The sequence below is a fragment of the Cupressus sempervirens genome, chromosome 10 (genome assembly GCF_028749045.1).
Source record: "Cupressus sempervirens isolate cs-2001-9-10 chromosome 10, ASM2874904v1, whole genome shotgun sequence".
Classification (NCBI taxonomy): domain Eukaryota; kingdom Viridiplantae; phylum Streptophyta; class Pinopsida; order Cupressales; family Cupressaceae; genus Cupressus; species Cupressus sempervirens.
The window spans coordinates 986,137,831-986,156,853 of record NC_143127.1 but is presented as its reverse complement, the minus strand read 5'-3'; positions in this window follow the sequence as shown (position 1 = coordinate 986,156,853).

The window sequence follows — 19,023 nt, the reverse complement described above, 5'->3', positions numbered from 1 at the left end:
TTGCAAGACAAGGTCATTATAAATTTTTGATGATGCCATTCAGTCTTATCAATGCACCATCTACATTCCAAAGTTTGATGAATTCCATTTTTAAGAGGTTCTTGAGAAAGTATTTGTTAGTGTTTTTTGATAATATATTAATTTATAGCAAGAGTTGGGAAGAACATTTGCATCATGTAGATCAAGCATTACAATTACTCAAAGATCATCAACTCTATACTAAGCCATCTAAGTGTGATTTTGGTCTTAAGGAGGTGGAGTATTTGTGATACATAGTTTCAAATGAAAGATTAAAGGTGGACCCTAACAAAATTAAGGCTATTACAGAATGGCCTATTCCAAAAACCATTAAAAAGTTGAGGGGTTTCTTGGGATTGATAGGGTACTATAGAAGATTTGTGAAGAATTATGGTCATATAGAAACACCCCTCACCATTCTATTGAAGAATGATTCTTTTTATTCAAATGAATTTGCTAATGTAGCATTTGAGAAATTGAAGAAGGCTATGTGTACAACTCCAGTGCTTGCCATTGTAGACTTCACCAAGGAACTCATTGTGGAATGTGATGCTTCTAGAAATGGGATAGGAGCAGTTCTCATGCAAAGTGGTCAACCAATTACTTTTGAGAGTTGTCAATTAAAAGGTAAAAATCAACTCAAACCTATTTATGAGAAGGAATGCTAGCAATCCTTCATGTAGTTAAAAGATGGAGGCCTTATTTAATGGGTTGACACTTCAAGGTTAAGATAGATCATGATAGACTAAACTATTTTTTGGAACAAAAATTATCTTCAGAAGAGCAACAAAAATGGGTCACTAAGATGTTGGGATATGACTTTAAAATTGTACACAAGAAAGGGAAGGAAAATATTATGGCCGATGCACTTTCCAGGAAGGATGAAAAAGATGAATCCTTATTGTGTGCCCTTTAAATATTACTAGAAAATTGGGTGGTAGAAGCCAAAGAAGAGTGGAAAAAGGATGTTGCAACAAGTAATCTCATCCAACAAATAAAAAGTGACCCTAGTAGTTCAGATAAGTTTTGTTTAAAGGGGGATATTCTTTGGTATAAAGAGCACTTGTATCTCTACAAAAATTCCACTCTTAAACACAAGACTCTCAAAGAACTACGTGAGTCCCCAATTGGTGCTCGTTCAATATTTTTGAAGACATATCATCGGGTCAAGCAAGATTTTTTTTGGGAAGGGCTAAAAGGTGATGTTCAAAGATTTGTGGCTGAATGTTTGGTTTGTCAAATAAATAAGGGGGAAACAATTAAGACACCAGGTCTCTTGTAGCTTTTATCTATTCCTAGCCAACGTTGGGAAGAGGTATCCATCGACTTCATCACAAGGCTCCCCAAATATAAAGGTCATAATGTCATCATGGTAGTAGTTGATCACCTCACTAAATATGCACATTTTATTGCATTATCACATCCTTTTACAACAAGTATAGTGAAATTTTTTTTCTTGGAGAATATCTAAAAGCTACGTGGTACACCTAAGGTTATTGTTAGTGATTGTGATCCTATCTTTACTGGTCACTTTTGGAAAGAATTATTCTTAGGTTTGGGTACTCAATTGGCTCATAGTTCTTCATATCATCCTCAATCAAATGGGAAAAGTAAGGTTGTTAATAAATATTTGGAAGGATATCTACATTGTTTCACTTTAGAAAAATAATCTCAATGGGTAGATTAGATACCTCTTACAGAATGATGGTACAATACTTCTTTTCATAGGTCATAAAAAATGTCTCCAATTTTGGCACTTTATGGATATCACCCTCCTTACATCAGATCATCATTAAAGGTGTCACCAAGAGTTCAGGCAGTAGAGAACCACTTGCTTCATCAACAATAGGTACTTTCAAGACTCAAGGAGAATTTAGCTATGGCACCAAATCAAATGAAATAGCAAGTAGACCAACATTGTAGTGAAAGAAATTTTGAAGTTGGGGATTGGGTCTTCTTGAGATTGTAGCTTTATAAACAAGTATCAATGAAGCAACAAAAATAGAATAATAAGTTGTCTCCAAGATATTATGGGCCATAACAAATCATGAAAAAGATTGTTAGTGTTTCCTAAAAGCTTGAGTTTCCACCAACAACAAAGATACATCTAGTTTTTCATGTTTCTTGTTTGAAGAAGGTAATTGGGTAGAATATTCCTACTCAAATAGTACTACCAAAGCTTGATGAAGAAGGAAGAATAATTTTGGAATTGGAGTGCATTCTTCAAACACGTAGGAAGAAGCTAAGGAATAGAACCCTCACTCAATATATCATCTAATGGAAGAACTTACTAGTTGAAGAGGATACATGGGAGGATGAGTTCATTCATTCAAAAGAATCCACACTTGGTTAGCATTGAGGACAATGCTTCTTTCAAGAGAAGGGGCATGCTACACCCTTAATATTAGTGTATATAGGTGATAGGCCAACACTGGGGCAAATAATAACAAAAGAATTAACAATTTTATGACAAAGTTAGGTTGGTCTATATGTGTCAATCTGAGAGCGTAAGCTTGTGAAAGGTGTCCGAGCAATATGCTATCAAGGGGTGCAGCTTGTGATATGAGCAATTATGAATGCATCTACAACACACGAAATTGAATCTATGAAAACTAAAATAAAACTGTGATAGGAACTGTCACTTCCTACGACAGGAGCTTGGCTGAAATCTACTAAAGTAATTCTGGCAATAAAACATCAACAACAAAAATGTCTTTCTACCAGCAATAATAATATGATTACGTCTATTCAAAACTATGAAAATACATTAGTAATTCAAATTATGGAGAAATAATAATCATATTATACCAATGCAAATCAGATTATAAAGTGCTTATAAGAACAACGTGCATATCATATTAATACAAATTAGATTACCAACAAAAATAATCAAATCAATCATGAATTCAAACAAAACCTGATATTAATGTAATACAAACATACCATACTGAAATAAAACCAAAAAACACACCAGACGTTCCAAGAAGTGGGCCCCCTCCTCAGTCCGTCAGGTGGTGAGATAGAAGACAGTGAGCACAAGGTTGATCAGCACAATATACAATCTTTTTATTTCTCAGAGGAATAGTATAGAATTGTTCTCTACATCTCCATATTACATTTCTTATATAGACCAGACATAAAAAGTACGTACAACAATGTATAATCTATATTCAGGTAGAGACCAACAAACTATGCAATAGAAACCATGAATATACAACTGAAATACGTGGTCTTATTTTCTGACTGTTTGAAGGAAAAAATTAACCTCTTTTCACATCCTCCATCCTATTTCAATCACTAAATAATAATAGATATGCAGCAATGCAACAAAGTTTGGTTTCATGCCAAGAATAGGCTATTGTTTTGAGCGTTCCAACAAAACTATATTATTTGTGGTTGCTAATTCATGGTAGAGAAAATTTTGGTCAAAATCCAAACTCGTAATAAGAAAATCATGTTTTAAAAATAGTCTCTAACTTTCCCATCTTCCACGTTTTGAAGATTTTGCTGCGTGGGATTGTAATTGGGCATGTTCTGGACAATACCCATGTCTCAGATTTTTGAGATTCATCCGCATCTGTTCACAAAATGAAATGGAAAACGGATTGTCCTCATTTTAGTTGGTAATTATTCCTGTTATGTTCTTTCTCAACATACTCCTTGGTCAATATTCTTGGAAGGAATAATGCTTTAATTTGTTGAAGAAATAATGAATGCTAATAAGATATAGCAATACATTTCAAAGTGGATGGAACTTTATGTTTCTGAAATAGCTACACGAAGATCTATGCTACAAATCAGCATGCTGTAATATTAAAGATTAGTAAAACATAATCAACAATGAATTTTCCATGTTTTAATCCCAAAACAATATTAAATATTACTTAATTATATTAAACTATATGCAACGTAAAATGGTAAAATGGGTGGTAATGGAATGGAAATGGAATATGGAAATGAGTAGGTAAGTGCATAAAATGGATTAAAATATGGTATTAATTGGGTCGTAAATGGCTCTCATCATTCCCCCCAACTTAGCTTATTGCACGTCCTCGTGCAATGATTATGATTGTGAGGTCTTTAATTTTAACTGAAAGCACTTTAGGTTTATGGATTTTGGCTTTGTCTCCACCTCGAACCATGATAACTCATATATAAACACAAATCCCTTTATTTTCTTCACATGACAAGCTTTGTTATTTTTTTTTCAATAGGGATATCACGTTCAACTTTTCATAAGTTGTTTCTCTTTTCCCTTTTCACTTTTTCATTCCCATTCTTTTCAATTTTTTTTTCTTTTATAGTGGCATGGTTTTTTTCTTTTATAGTAGCATGGTTCAAAAGGGTGCATATAGGAGAAATTTATCATAATTTGCACAAGAGAGGTTTAAATGGGTGAAGTGGGAGAGATAAGAGACAAAACAAAGGCTAATGGATAGTATGATGGGTTTAGTAAGGGTGACAGATGGAAGATAATAGGGTGACATTCTTCCCCCCAACTTAAAAGTTGACTGTCCACAAGAAAAAAGGAGAGGATAAAGAGGAGTGTTGCATAATGATCAATATAATAAGTAATACAAATAAATTTAAGAGATAAAATAAGGAAAAACAAAATTGATTAATTTACCAAGATGCATGTGGAGAGAGACCAAAGTGGGAACATATAACAGCTCAGCAACCAAGACCACCAAAATGGATGAATCATTAAGAAGGAATGAAGAGAGGTATCCAAAACTGCAACACCACAAAAGACCACCATTTGACTAAAATCACCGAAGAGCATACCTCTGGAAGGAACCAAAAAACTAGGAGAATGACTGCAATTGGAGGGGCCACCATTAGTAACTGAACTAGTGTAAATTCATATAGGAAGGAACACATTCCACTAAAAACACCTCAATTGATCATGCAACATGTACTAGGGGTGATGAAAGATTTGAGGATCACACTAAAGAGGAGTAGAGCTGTAGGAGTGAGCGACAGGAGGTGCCAAAAAGGAAAGAACCTCTGAAACCAATAGGTGTTCCTAAAAAGAATGATTAGCAGAAAAACCAGGAACACCAATTATTGCATTGTTTTTTTTTTTTTTTTGATCAAATTTTGATAACGATAAGTGACCGTTGGCAAGCCAGTTTTCAATCACTCACCACTTAATGGCGCTGTAAGAACAATTTTCACCACTAAGAATTTATTTTGCAGTTAACATCTGCCAGAAACTGGTTTTCAGATATTAACTGGCCAACAATGCCTGAAGGTTTTCATTGTTGGATCTTTTATTTTATTATTATTTTTTTTCTTTCTTTCTTTTTTCGATTTTTTTTTTTTTTTTTTTCATTTTTTTTCAATTTTTCAATAATTTCATAAAATGACCAAAGAAATGAAATCCTAACATGGATGATGAAAAATGATACCATCATAAGCTCAATTTTTGTCCATGACCTCACAAAAGGCATTGTTGAAACTTGATTGCATAATGAACTTAAAATGATCACCAAGAATAACCTCATCAGAACTAGAACCACAAACCACTGCACTTGAAACATTTTTGATCTATGTGTCTCTTCACCACTGAATCTGAAAATTGACTAGAGAGCTTCAAAATATACTGGGACACTTGGGTAAGAGTATTACTCACAAGGATGATGATTCTCATATTTCTCTAAGCTGACAGAATAAGATGACATCTCCTGAAGATATGAAACCCTATCCTTGTGAAGCTTGGGAAATATCCATTGTAGGAAAACAAGTAGCATACCTTCATTACCAAATACATGAGTATGGAGTGAAAACCAATAGTAGTCACCAATGTGTCCATAGAACTCCAGAGAGATAAAAATCAAGGAAGGAGTGTAGTAGCTAGCACTATATTCAAAGTATTTTCAAAAGTGTTCTTGAATATTCATGAATCTCATAGACCATGCTGCATATTTTCCTCTAAGTGATAAATCACCAAAGACAAAAAATCTCATCTCAAGGTGTTGAACACCCTCTGCCAAAATCTGCATGTGATCTTGAATAGTGAAGCATCAGTGAAATGGATATGCACCATATAGCAAGCAAGCCCACACAATGCAATGCTTGTGTAGAGAAGCATCATCAACTGGTATTGGTTCTAAGATTATTTCACCACAACAAGAGGCCTGTAACCATATTCTCAAAACCAAGCATATCAAGCATAGTAAATAAATATCATCCATTCAATAACTCTATCATTAAGTAGGTTATTTTTTATAAATGATAGATAGAGTTAGTACTATGAATAGATACTTGATAGAATGGATAAATACAAATAAACTCTTGTGTTCATATAATAGCAATGCAAATTAACACTACAACACATACCTTGAATTGTGGAGATGTCACATGTGAAGATTTGCTAAAAGGACCAGTGAGATAATCAACAAAACTTGATTGGAAATCATCCAAGAACCACAAGATTGGAGGAATTCCCCCCAACTTAACTTCATGCTACAAGGTCATGAAATCATTAGGATAACCAAAGAAATTAGGTAACCCAAAGAGAGTAACACATCTTAGAATTTTGTGAGCCTTTTTGAATCATAGATAAATCACATATTCAATAATTCAATGGATATACTCCCAAATTAGCTTTAGGATATACAAGCATAGGGAATTTGAATCATCCAAGGAATCAAGAAATCAACACGTGTAATCAATGAATGATCATCTGAAGATAAGAACAAGGAATGAAAAATATATGGATAGTAATACCTTGGTCCTTGCTAAATAAATGAATCATCCATAGTGTATTTGGTCATCTTGGGACAATGGAAAGATTTAACAATGACAAATAATACTCAACCAATTATAATAGTTGTTGTTTGGTCATTAATGCATAGAATCCCATATGGTCGTGCTTAATCAATTATTGGTCCTAAATCAACAAGTGTGTGAGGGATGCATATTTCAACCATAGGCCTCCAAATATCAATATGCATAAGTACAAAAATAAAATATAGCACTTGGAGGATCTGGTACCGTGTTTGTGAAATACAAAATGTATATGGCTTAATACTACTTAGTGAATGATTAACATAAACATGCATACTCATGAGTCCATTAATTAAAATTAATGCAATTTGATGCATGGGCTCATTTGTGGGTATGTTGAATTCACTAAGTAGGAAAGAAGAACAAAGTTGATTATATTTCAATAAATAATATTGTTCTTCTAGTTTAAGTAAACCAAAATCACATCCCTTATATGCATCAATATATTCCAATGTTGATTTATTGATTTCAAGCACATCATTAGATTGTGGAGGGATCCTTGAAAGCTCAATATTATATGTATCATTAGCCACCTTATTATGAAGTGGTATATGAGACAATATAGTTGTCTTTGGTGGATATGGTGGAGTGGGTAGAATATGATGTGAATGACATAACAAATGTGGTAGGACGTGTGAAGGAGATAAAGTTGATGGTAATAAGTATGACGAGTGGAATAAAGATGGTAAGGATGGATATGGTGGTTGTTGTGAGTATGCATGATTACATTCGTTGTATATGCAAGGTGGAGAAGTACATTTTGAAGAAATATGTTGGCTTTGTAATGAATTAGAGTAATAAGATATGTCACCAACATAATGCATACCTTGATCTTCTTGGGTTAGTATTTGACATGGAGTACTAGGTATAATGAAGAATTGGTCACTTTCATCCTTATCATGGTAAGGATCACAAAAAGTTTGTACCTCATTCACCATTTGCTTTTGATTGTTAAGGCATATGCACTGGTCTTCTTTCCTATAGCAAAGAGAACAATAGGTGGTTAAATTTTCATCATCAAAATCACATTGCTCTAATAATTCATTAATGATTTGTTCATGTTCAAACATAGGGATAGAATTCTTGCATACCTCTGATAAGGGAAGATCAAGATAAGAAAAGATGCATTCATTAGGTAGAGAGGGTATTAAAATATCACCTTTGATTGGCACGTTTTCCCCACCAAGTTCTTCTTTTGTTTTTAAATTTGAAGGCGAGGGTCTGGGGGCGGCAGCCACCAGTGGGGTCAAGGGGCAATGCCCCTTGCGGGCTCCTGGGGTAGCGTCCAAGGTGTGCTCCCTGTCGCAATACAGGGCAGGGTCGAGGGGTAGTGCCCCTGACACCAAGCACATTTTGTCTCTTGCATTCCCTTCAAATTTTGCATTTTTGGAACATTTTTCAACCAAAATTGATGGTCTTGAACAACCTTTAAAATGCATCATTTTAAACATTTTTCTTCAAAATAGCTTATAATAACTCACAACGACTAATGATAATTTAAAATGGAATCTAATTTCTAAGACAACTAGTGAATCAAATGTCTAATGCCTACTTGCAAACTTTAAAACAAACTTCTAAAGCAATGCATCTATATGATTTACACAATGCAAATTGAGATTAATTACTTATGCAAGGCTAGCAGTTGCAAAAGTGTTTATCCCAATGCATGTTCCTAACTCAAATCAGCAAACTAACATGCCTTTGACACCTTTCCTCGGCAACGGCGCCAAAATGATAGGCCAACACTGGGGCAAACAATAACAAAAGAATTAACAATTTTATGACAAAGTTAGGCTGGTCTATATGTGTCAATCCGAGAGCGTAAGCTTGTGAAAGGTGTCCGAGCAATATGCTATCAAGGGGTGTAGCTTGTGATATGAGAAATTATGAATGCATCTACAACACACGAAATTGAATCTATGAAAACTAAAATAAAACTGCGATAGGAACTGTCACTTCCTGCGATAGGAGCTTGGCTGAAATCTACTAAAGTAATTCTGGCAACAAAACATCAACAACAAAAATGTCTTTCTTCCAGCAATAATAATATGATTACCTCTATTCAAAACTATGACAATACATGAGTAATTCAAATTATGGAGAAATAATAATCATATTATACTAATGTAAATTAGATTATAAATTGCTTATAAGAATAACGTGCATATCACATTAATACAAATTAGATTACTAGAAAAAATAATCAAATCAATCACGAATTCAAACAAAACCTGATATTAATGTAATACAAACATACCATACTGAAATAAAACCAAAAAACACACCAGACGTTCCAAGAAGTGGGCCCCCTCCTTAGTCTGTCAGGTGGTGAGATAGAAGACAGTGAGCACGAGGTTGATCAACACAATATACAGTCTTTTTATTTCTCAAAGGAATAGTACATAATTGTTCTCTACATCTCCATATTACATTTCTTATATAGACCAAACATAACAAGTACGTACAACAATGTATAATCTATATTCAGCTAGAGACCAACAAACTATGCAATGGAAACCATGAATATACAACTGAAATACGTGGTCTATTTTGCTAACTATTTGAAGGAATAGATTAACCTCTTTTCACATCCTCCATCCTATTTCAATCACCAAATAATAATAGATATGCAGCAATGCAACAAAGTTTGGTTTCATGCCAAGAATAGGCTATTTTTTTGAGCGTTCCAACAAAACTGTATTATCTGTGGTTGCTGATTTATGGTAGAGCAAATTCTGGTCAAAATCCAAACCCGTAATAAGAAAATCACATTTTAAAAATAGTCTCTAACTTTTCCATCTTGTACGTTCTGAAGATTTTGCCATGTGGGATTGTAATTGGGCATGTTCTGGACAATACCCATGTCTCAAATTTTTGAGATTCATCTGCATCTGTTCACAAAATGAAATGTAAAATGAACTGTCCTCATTTTAGTTGGTAATTATTCCTGTTATGTTCTTTCTCAACATACTCCTTGGTCAATATTCTTGGAAGGAATAATGCTTTAATTTGTTGAAGAAATAATGAATGCTAATAATATATAGCAATACATTTCAAAGTGGATGGAACTTTATATTTATGAAATAGCTACAGGAAGATCTGTGCTACAAATCAACATGCTGCAATATTAAAGATTAGTAAAACATAATCAACAATGAATTTTCCATGTTTTAATCCCAAAACAATATTAAATACTACTTAATTATATTAAACTATATGCAACGTAAAATGGTAAAATGGGTGGTAATGGAATGGAAATAGAATATGGAAATGAGTAGGTAAGTGCATAAAATGGATTAAAATATGGTATTAAATGGGTCGTAAATGGCCCTCATCAATAGGGTTATGAATAATCAATTTGTGGCTATTTTAATTCTTAATTAAGTCATGTTATCATTATTATATTATTATTTAGGTAGGTAGGTTGGCCTAGGTGTTATGTAGGGTTGTGTATATTCAACCTAAGCATAATTAGGTATATATAGGAGGTTGTGAGTCTTATTTCAAGATGATACTATGAAGTGCATTCTCATTGGAGATATTTGGAGGTTGCTCCCTCGAAGTGGCCTATTACTCTCAGCTATTATCAAGTATTTATATAATATTTTACATTATTTCTTCTATGGTGCAAGTTATTTCATTACAAAATTATTACCTTGTTTATTTTCATGAGTCCATTCTCTAGCCACTTTTTCATGTCATGTACCCTAATTAAGACAACCTTTATCCATTTGACCTTGAAAATCTTTGAAAAACCTAGGGCATAGGTAAGCCCTTTCTTGGCGACAACTTTATTTTTCTCTTCAAAAATCAATTCTCACATAGTTTGTCATAGGAATTTCAAAGTTCAAAATCTCCAATCTCCCCTATCTTGCACATATAGCATGAGAAAATGTCATGCACCATGATAACTTTGGAAGAAATCGATGACAAAACATCTGATGCATCTCTAGTCATCACAACATCTAGATATGCCCTAAATTTTGGTGGGGGGCATTGGTCGTTCCTTAAAATATGTGATTTTCTATTTTAGAACTTCCTTTCCACTACTAGACATAGATGATGCCATTTCAAACTAGGGTTTCAAAAATATTTCAACAACTACACAAAATAATTGAGCTCGATTCACATACGTTACTTACGCCTCTTTATAATTTGTTAGTGACACATTGTAGATTCATACAAACTTTCACACAAATCACTCTAAATCTCTCTATAGGTTCTTTAATCATTTGGTAAGTAAAAATGATCTTCAAAATTTGATATATAGTTTGAAATCATCAAATTAGGTCTATAATAAATACTTCATACTATGGTAGGTGTAATACAACTAGCTCAACCTCAGCATAAAACTTGATTAACAATATATTCCTTCCATCACTCAATCAAGACCACCAATTGGTGTCCATTACAATTTTCATACTTAGCTCGGTCAACATATCAACTTGGTCACTATAGACATTAGTACTGATACTCAACACTATTATATATACGAACTCTTTACTTGGTTCTTGCCTCAAATCTATCCTAATGCATCTTAACTTATGAAAATTTAGATGTTTAACATATCTTATGTTAGGAATTGGTATATAATGTAATCATTTAAATCCATAGTTCTCGTAGGATTTGAAAAAATATGCAAATCAAATACATGAAGCCCAAGAATAACTGCATGCAAAAAACTTGTCATAGAGAAGAAAAAAAGACAAGAAGAGGCAAGGGTTTGATCTGAAAAATATGCAAATTGTATATTCAGATGAAGAAGAGATTATTCAAGTGATAATAATTTCAAAGAGATCAATCCTTATACAAGGAGATTGAAACCCGAAAAGGGTAACCTAATAAGTTACTAAAGGTAACCTAAAGGGGAAATCTGTTTAATAATTACTAATTAATTATTAAATAGAGAAAGCTAAAAAAAACATAAAGCAAAATCTTAAGAAGGGAGAAAAGGTAATTTAATAAATGAAATTAAATCAGCCTTTTTCTCTAACACCCCCCTTAAGATGAACAACAATGCAAAATGCAAACTTGGGTACTAGAAACAAAGCTTGATGAGGTACCTAATCACAAAAAAATCTCTATGAAATAGAGAAATAGAGAAAACCCAGTGGGAAAAACTCTACTCCAAAAAGAGATAGTAGAAAATCTAGTGAAGGACTGAAGAAGCCTCCAAATAGAGGAATCTTCTAGAAAATAGGAACAAAGAGTGATCATGAAGAAAACCATTGAAGCATGAAGAAGCTGTAAACTCTGTCAAAAAGAAACTGCTGATTCGAAGAACCTCCTCTGAAAATGAAAAGAAGAGTGTTTATATGGTAGATGATCCATCTCACTGAAATGCATAGGTATCCAGCCACTACAATTGCCTAGTACATAGGATCAAATACTAAATACATAGCTCACTCCAACAAACCAAGGAAGCATTAGGAACAACAAAAGAACCCCCCATTAATGCAAACTAGGGTGAGGTGACAAGCAACTGAGAAAGTGGGCCAAAAAATCTCCTGCAAAATAGAAAGAACCAAGAACATCGAGATTGAGGAAGAGGTAAAAACACCTATAAAGACACGTATCATTGACACATCATGGGGCTAATGTCATGGAAGGGACACTCACTTGACAAAGGAAGAGGACACTAAATGGTAATCAACTATCCCCCATGGCACTTTATAATATAGTGCAAGTATAATAAATCACAATGATGAAAAAGATCCCAAAAAGCAAGGAGAGGCACTTTATCTTAGCGTGTTTGCATGAAATTGCTTACAAATGATATCAACAATAAAAAAAAAGGTAAAGAGCTGATACAATAGATAATACAACCCAAAATAAGAGATCCCATGCTAAGAAAATGATCCTCGGACCTAAAACATCCAAGATATCCACCATAGATCAAAAGAGAAAAAAACATGATAGAAAGAGCATGGATTAGAATCTAGAAGAAATTATAGTATTTCTAAAAAGTAGATATAATCAACTTTCCAAAAATATAATGTTTTCAAAAAATGGAGATGGGATGTTCAAGATATGCTCTCCGAAGTGAAAAACTAAACATCTAGCTTTGATTTCAAAATAGGCAACCAAACTACATAAAAAACTAAAAAAACCTACACCAATGCCTCCGTCTTAGAACCAGATTTCTAGTGCATTTTGTGGATTAAAAAAATACATCCGTATGCTCAAGTTACGAAGAAAAAAATCAACAGGGCCTTTGGAAATGCATAAAAAATATATTTTTAAAATAAAAAATAATAAAAAACCCCACAAAAATATGCACCACCATGGGTGGAGGTGGAGATGAGGTTGGGCAATAGAGCCACTGACAATGGTGGCGGGCAGGTGGCACCACTAGCGGGAGGCGGTAGTGGAGTCGCAGTGACCATCAAGCTGCATCGATTTGTGGGACCACTGGCGGTAACCTCTAGTGGTTTACCATAGCTACTAGTGATTTTAATGACCGCTAGTAGTTTCTCAAACTGCGGTGGCCAAAAAGGCCTAAAAATTATTTTTTTTGCAATTTTTTACAAAATTTGTATGTCTGAGTGCGTGTAGAGGCCCTACGGCCCTACCGGGCAATTTTTTTTGCCTCCCAGATCAACGTTGTCTAAAACGGATAAAATTTATATGGAAGCGAGGGTTTTGACACCTTTTGAATTCATTCGTGATGTCTGTTTGGCCTCAAACTACTTTGATAATTGGTGACCCCCCTATTTTCTCAAGAAATACTTGAAAAACACTAGATCTAATCTGCCAAACCCTTGTTCTCCCTTTTTCTCCAAATACCAAACAAGCTACAATAGATCCAAATCTGATACCATGTAGAATTTGAGAAAATATACAAATCAAATCCACGAAGCCCAAGAATAACTGCATGTAGAAAGCCTACCATGGAGAAGAAAAAAAGACAAGAAGAGGCAAGGGTTTGATCTGAAAAACATGCAAATTTTATACTCAAATGAAGAAGAGATTATTCAAGTGATAATAATTACAAAGAGATCAATCCTTATAAAAGGAGATTGAAACTTGAAAAGGGTAACTTAATAAATTGCTAAAGGTAACCTAAAGGGGAAAAGCTATTTAATAATTACTAATTAATTATTAACTAGAGAAAGCTAAAAAACACATAAAGTGAAATCTTAAGAAGGGAGAAAAGGTAATTTAATAAATGAAATTAAATTAGCCTTTTTCTCTAATAGTTCCTTACATACCTTCTTTGCTTAGTTAGAAGTAGTGCGATCACTCGATCCATTGGATTGGGTGACCTCAGCTTCACTGAGTCCACTATTTCTTTCTACTTTCTTACTCTAGGTTTAATTCATCTCATTCCTTGTTTGATCTACATAAAATTTTCTTTTTCCTTTGTTGTTTTCATTGCTTGGTGTTGGTGCTCAGGTCCCAGAGTTCTTGTTTACATGTCCAATCTTATGGCAGATAAAATAAACCAAACTTCCATTCAACCAACTCTTGTATGCTCCTTTAAAATGTGTCCTAATTTAGTTTTCTTCAATATGTCCATATTTTCTACAATTAAGACAAATTTACAATGTGTTATAATCCCAATTATGAGAGTTACCTTGTTTAGATTCATTACCTTTTTTCTTGGTTGTCCAATTAGGTTTTGCATTGGATTTGCATTCTTGAAATCTATGTCCATACTTCTAACAATTGCAACAATGAGCTTCAAATATGGGTGCAATTGGTGTATTGTTAGACTTTGATCTATATTCATGTGCTTGGTGTCCTTGCTTCTTGTAGTTAAAATAGTTAGACTTTGACCCACAAATCTTTACTATTGCAACAATAAAGTGTGCATGTTAAGGTTGTAATGTTTTGATCACTTCTAATGATCTACCTTGTGAGGGGTGTACTCTGCTAAGAGCTTATAATACTTATTCAATCTACTTTGATTAAAGGACTTAAACTTACAACTAATTAAGAACTCTATTAGTTGATCTAAATAGGTCCATTAGGACTACTCTCTTAAGAGATTTACCTTGATTGACTTGCTAGACTATATTAGTACCTAATCCTTTGTTTAGCACTCTGATGCTTTATTACACATCTTCTCTTTTCATGTTTTGATTTTATCTCCTTATCTAATATGCTCTGTTATGTCCTTTAATACTAGATTTCTTTGTTTGACCTCTACTTCTGACTATCAAACATAACCTTCCTTCACTCTTGCACTTGTCTTTTCATTCTCTCCTGATCCTTCTCACAACCATACACACACATATTTAGGGATTGGACCCTTCTTAAATAAAAATATAGAGAAGGTTCTAGATCATAACCAATGATCTATATTTCTCCTTTTTGTCACTTAGTCATTCTATTTTTTTGATTGGCTGATCACCTTGGATAGGGATCAACGATCTTTGAAAAAATGTGTAAAAAAATCCTTAGCTATTTCTACAATCTTAAAATTGCATGTATAAGTTGACCAAAATGGTTTACATAAGTGTTTGTGCCATTACAGACACATATGTCAAAATTGGTTTACTTGACACTTGAATACCCTGACACTTGTTCATAACTCATATTCATGCCATCCCTCAACTTCTATATGCTTGACAATAATTGTATGACATAGTATGAACTAACTAACTTTAGCTTGATGTATGCTAACTTTACTCAGTATATACTGACACTCAGTCCATACTGGGGTTCTTCACAACATAAGAATTGCTTGGCTTGTACTGAAATATAAACAAGTCCATAATAATTTGACCTTCATTGGGTGGCTTAGTCGTAGCGATGATCAACCAAATCTACCTAGGAAATGACTAAGTATTTGATACTGATAGCAAACATAACCTAGAGATCAACAATTTTAGTAGAATGAATCTTATTTAAGTAAGATCCTTTAGATCCAAGGTTAGAAGAATGTTGTATCCATATGAGCCAAAGTACTCTTCTAACCATTTGGAGTGGTTTCCTTTTATAATTCCAAACCATTGTATTAAGAAATGGGCATTTTTCTCCATGTTGTACCAGTTTTATTCAAATTCCATAGGATCCATGATACAAGATTGGTTGTTTAGGGATATCAATAATTACTAAACTACTAATTGGAGTTGACATGTACTCTTTTGCAAAAGGGGATTTCTTCCTTCTTATTGATAGTAAAGATAACATTGTTCAATCCTTTCAACCAACCTTATCAAAAATTACTTGACATAAGTTCAAAATGTCCCATTTATTTATGCTAGCTTGAACCAGACAGACAATAAACATACCTACTATATCACTATTAGTTCTCGAAGTCTTGGAGTAATTGAAGCATCTTTCTTCTAGCACTCTTTCCACTACATGTCTTGCAAGGTCATCCTTATCATTTAGAATGTGATTCCACTTCTCAAGTTTAATTTCTCCTAGGAAGGCCATTGTTCTGTTCTCATATTCATGATACAAAACAATGCTTGTCTTCATTTTCAAGCTCTATTGAATGAATGTCTAAAATAAAGATAACCTTTTACACAATTGCATTCGATATTTAACAAGCTAATGATAATTATGAATTTAAGTATTAACTCTTGTGAATTTCCAACTCCTTACTTAATGGATACAATTGATTTTAGATTTGGACTAATTTTTGGTGAATATGCAGTTATGGTTCTTCCTACTTGTGATTAACTTTAATTAACTAATTAAGTTGTGCTCAACTATAGCTTAGAATGAAGATGTTTCTAGTAGTTATTACTAGAAGCAATTATGATTATTATTTCCCGTGATTTCAAATTGAAAATTAGATCAATCTGTTGTGTCATGATTATCAGATTGCCCATGAGAACTAAATATGATTTGGCTCTTCTTTTAATTATTAACTTACATTTGGAGTTAGGAATGATTTTTATTAGAGTAGTTTGGTTATGCGAGATTAAATATATCGTATTAATCAAGGAAACTATCATATGTGTTATTCTATCTTGATCTTTGTATACTAAATTTTAGGGGTGAATACTTATTTTAATCTTCCCCTCATAAGCCTGGATTAAGAGGCCTAGTTGAGTCTAGAGCTAATAATAAAACTTATGAAATTAACTTTTTAATCATAATATATAAAAACTTATTGATTATTATTAGTTTTTAGATTAGCTTTAAGTAATCAAATCTATATGTTCCAACCTATGTGCTCTTCTATTTTCCAATTCATCTGCCATTTTGTTGCCTTCATGGTATATATGTTTAAATTCATAATCTTGAAAGGATTTAAGAAGTTTTAAAGATAATTCAAGAAAGGATTGGATTTTCTACTAGTACATTTTGGCAAATATGTGACTATGTGGCTAAAACTTTTAGTCACATCACTACATTTTTTAGTCACGTGACTAAAACTAGCCATATTCTACTATTTATTTTCAATGTACAACTATAGGTGACTAAATAAGTGACTAATTTGATAACTAGGTGAAATCATAAGATCAACCAAATAGAAGTAACTATATAGGCTACCAAATAAATTACTAAATAAGTGACTGGAAAATTAGTCACCTAAAAATAAACTACTAAATGATGGACTAAATAAGTGGCTGGATAATTAATCACTAATACTTACTCATTTGTATGCCAAAATGGGTTGGACACATTAATCAATAGTTAATTAATAGACATCAATCATTTCAAACAAGGTCAAGAATTAAAAATAAGACCTTTTATATATGAGGCTCATGAAGTACTATCTCTCTAGAAGGTCATTCTTATAAGGCACTATATAACTTACTAATTAATAAAAAAGAAACAATAATTAATAAAAGTGAAAAGCCAATATATAAAATTAAAATTGAATGATAATTTTTAATTGCAAAGATATTAACATGAATGGATTGTGTTAATATTTCACAATATCAAAAAATCCCACCTAATTTGTTGTTATTTAAATACATGTTTAATAAATAGATGGAGTTTCTTTTATAATTTGATGGGTTCCTTCTATACTTATTTGATGGGTTCATTTTTATAATTATTGATTTAATGAGTTCCTTCTATAATTTAACTATAAAGAATACTTTATTAATTTTAATTCTATTAAATATTCATTCTTTTAATAAAATAATAATTAAAAATTCTACAATAAAAAAGATAAATTCTATTATAAAAAGATTATCATTTTATTTTACCAAAAACTAATAAGAATCAAGCTTGTCTACAAACTAAAAATGAGTTACATGAGATTGTATTTAGAGGGTTTGGTTAGGTAGAAAAAAATCGAAGATTGATATTCCCAGTAGTCATTCCCCTACAAGTTGAAACTTGTTTGTGCCAAGAACTGATTCACACAATATCAAACTCATTCATGTCTAGAAAATATGTGTTCACTAATGAGGTCATATAGGTTGTATTGTAGTGGTTAGTAATGAAGCTTGAGAGAACATGTAATTTCAACCACTAAGCTTTGAGTATAAATTTTCTTACATTATACCTACAAACTTTCCTCATTATTTTTCTTATCTTGTGCATCAATAGATGATGTCAAATTGAAATTTTTTCTTGAATTATTAACATATTATCTCTCTGTTATTCTAATTTTTTAAAATTTAGATTTAAAACTAAATAAATATAAATATAGCTCTATAATATTTTTATTTTCTTATATATATATATTTAAAATTAATTAAAATATATAAATGACTTCTCAATTTCAAGTCATTGACTTAAATTTTAAATTACTAAGGATTCATTTAGTATGCCCACCAAAGTATTTATAGATTATTTTGTCCAATAAATTGGTGCACAAAATCTCTCCCACCAAATGAATTGGAGCAAAAAATATAACCCGCCAAACAAATTGGTGCACAAATTTGGTTATCAAATTCCATAAGGACTCTCTCAAATAAAAAATGTGCAAGGAAGCTGGGTATTAGGATGGGTTTTCACAATGTATGGAGGAAGGTCATCTCAACCTAAATTATTGTGCCTCCTCACCCTTGCCACTTGTTTTTGCATGTGTTTTGTTCATGAGTGAATTAAGGTATACATATAGCTATACATGAGTCTCTTTTACAATGATCCATTCATTTCCAGAATATCAAAAGGCTTTCATGCACTCCAAGTCTTGAATTTGATCAGCTTAGAGGGTTTTTCTTGATTATTTAGAGGTTAACATCTAACTATATTTAAGAAGAGAGGACTAGTTTTTAAAATTTTGCATGGAGATCAATTTTGTTTCTATGTTTTTTCTAGGTGAGTAACTTTTCATACTTTAAATGATCT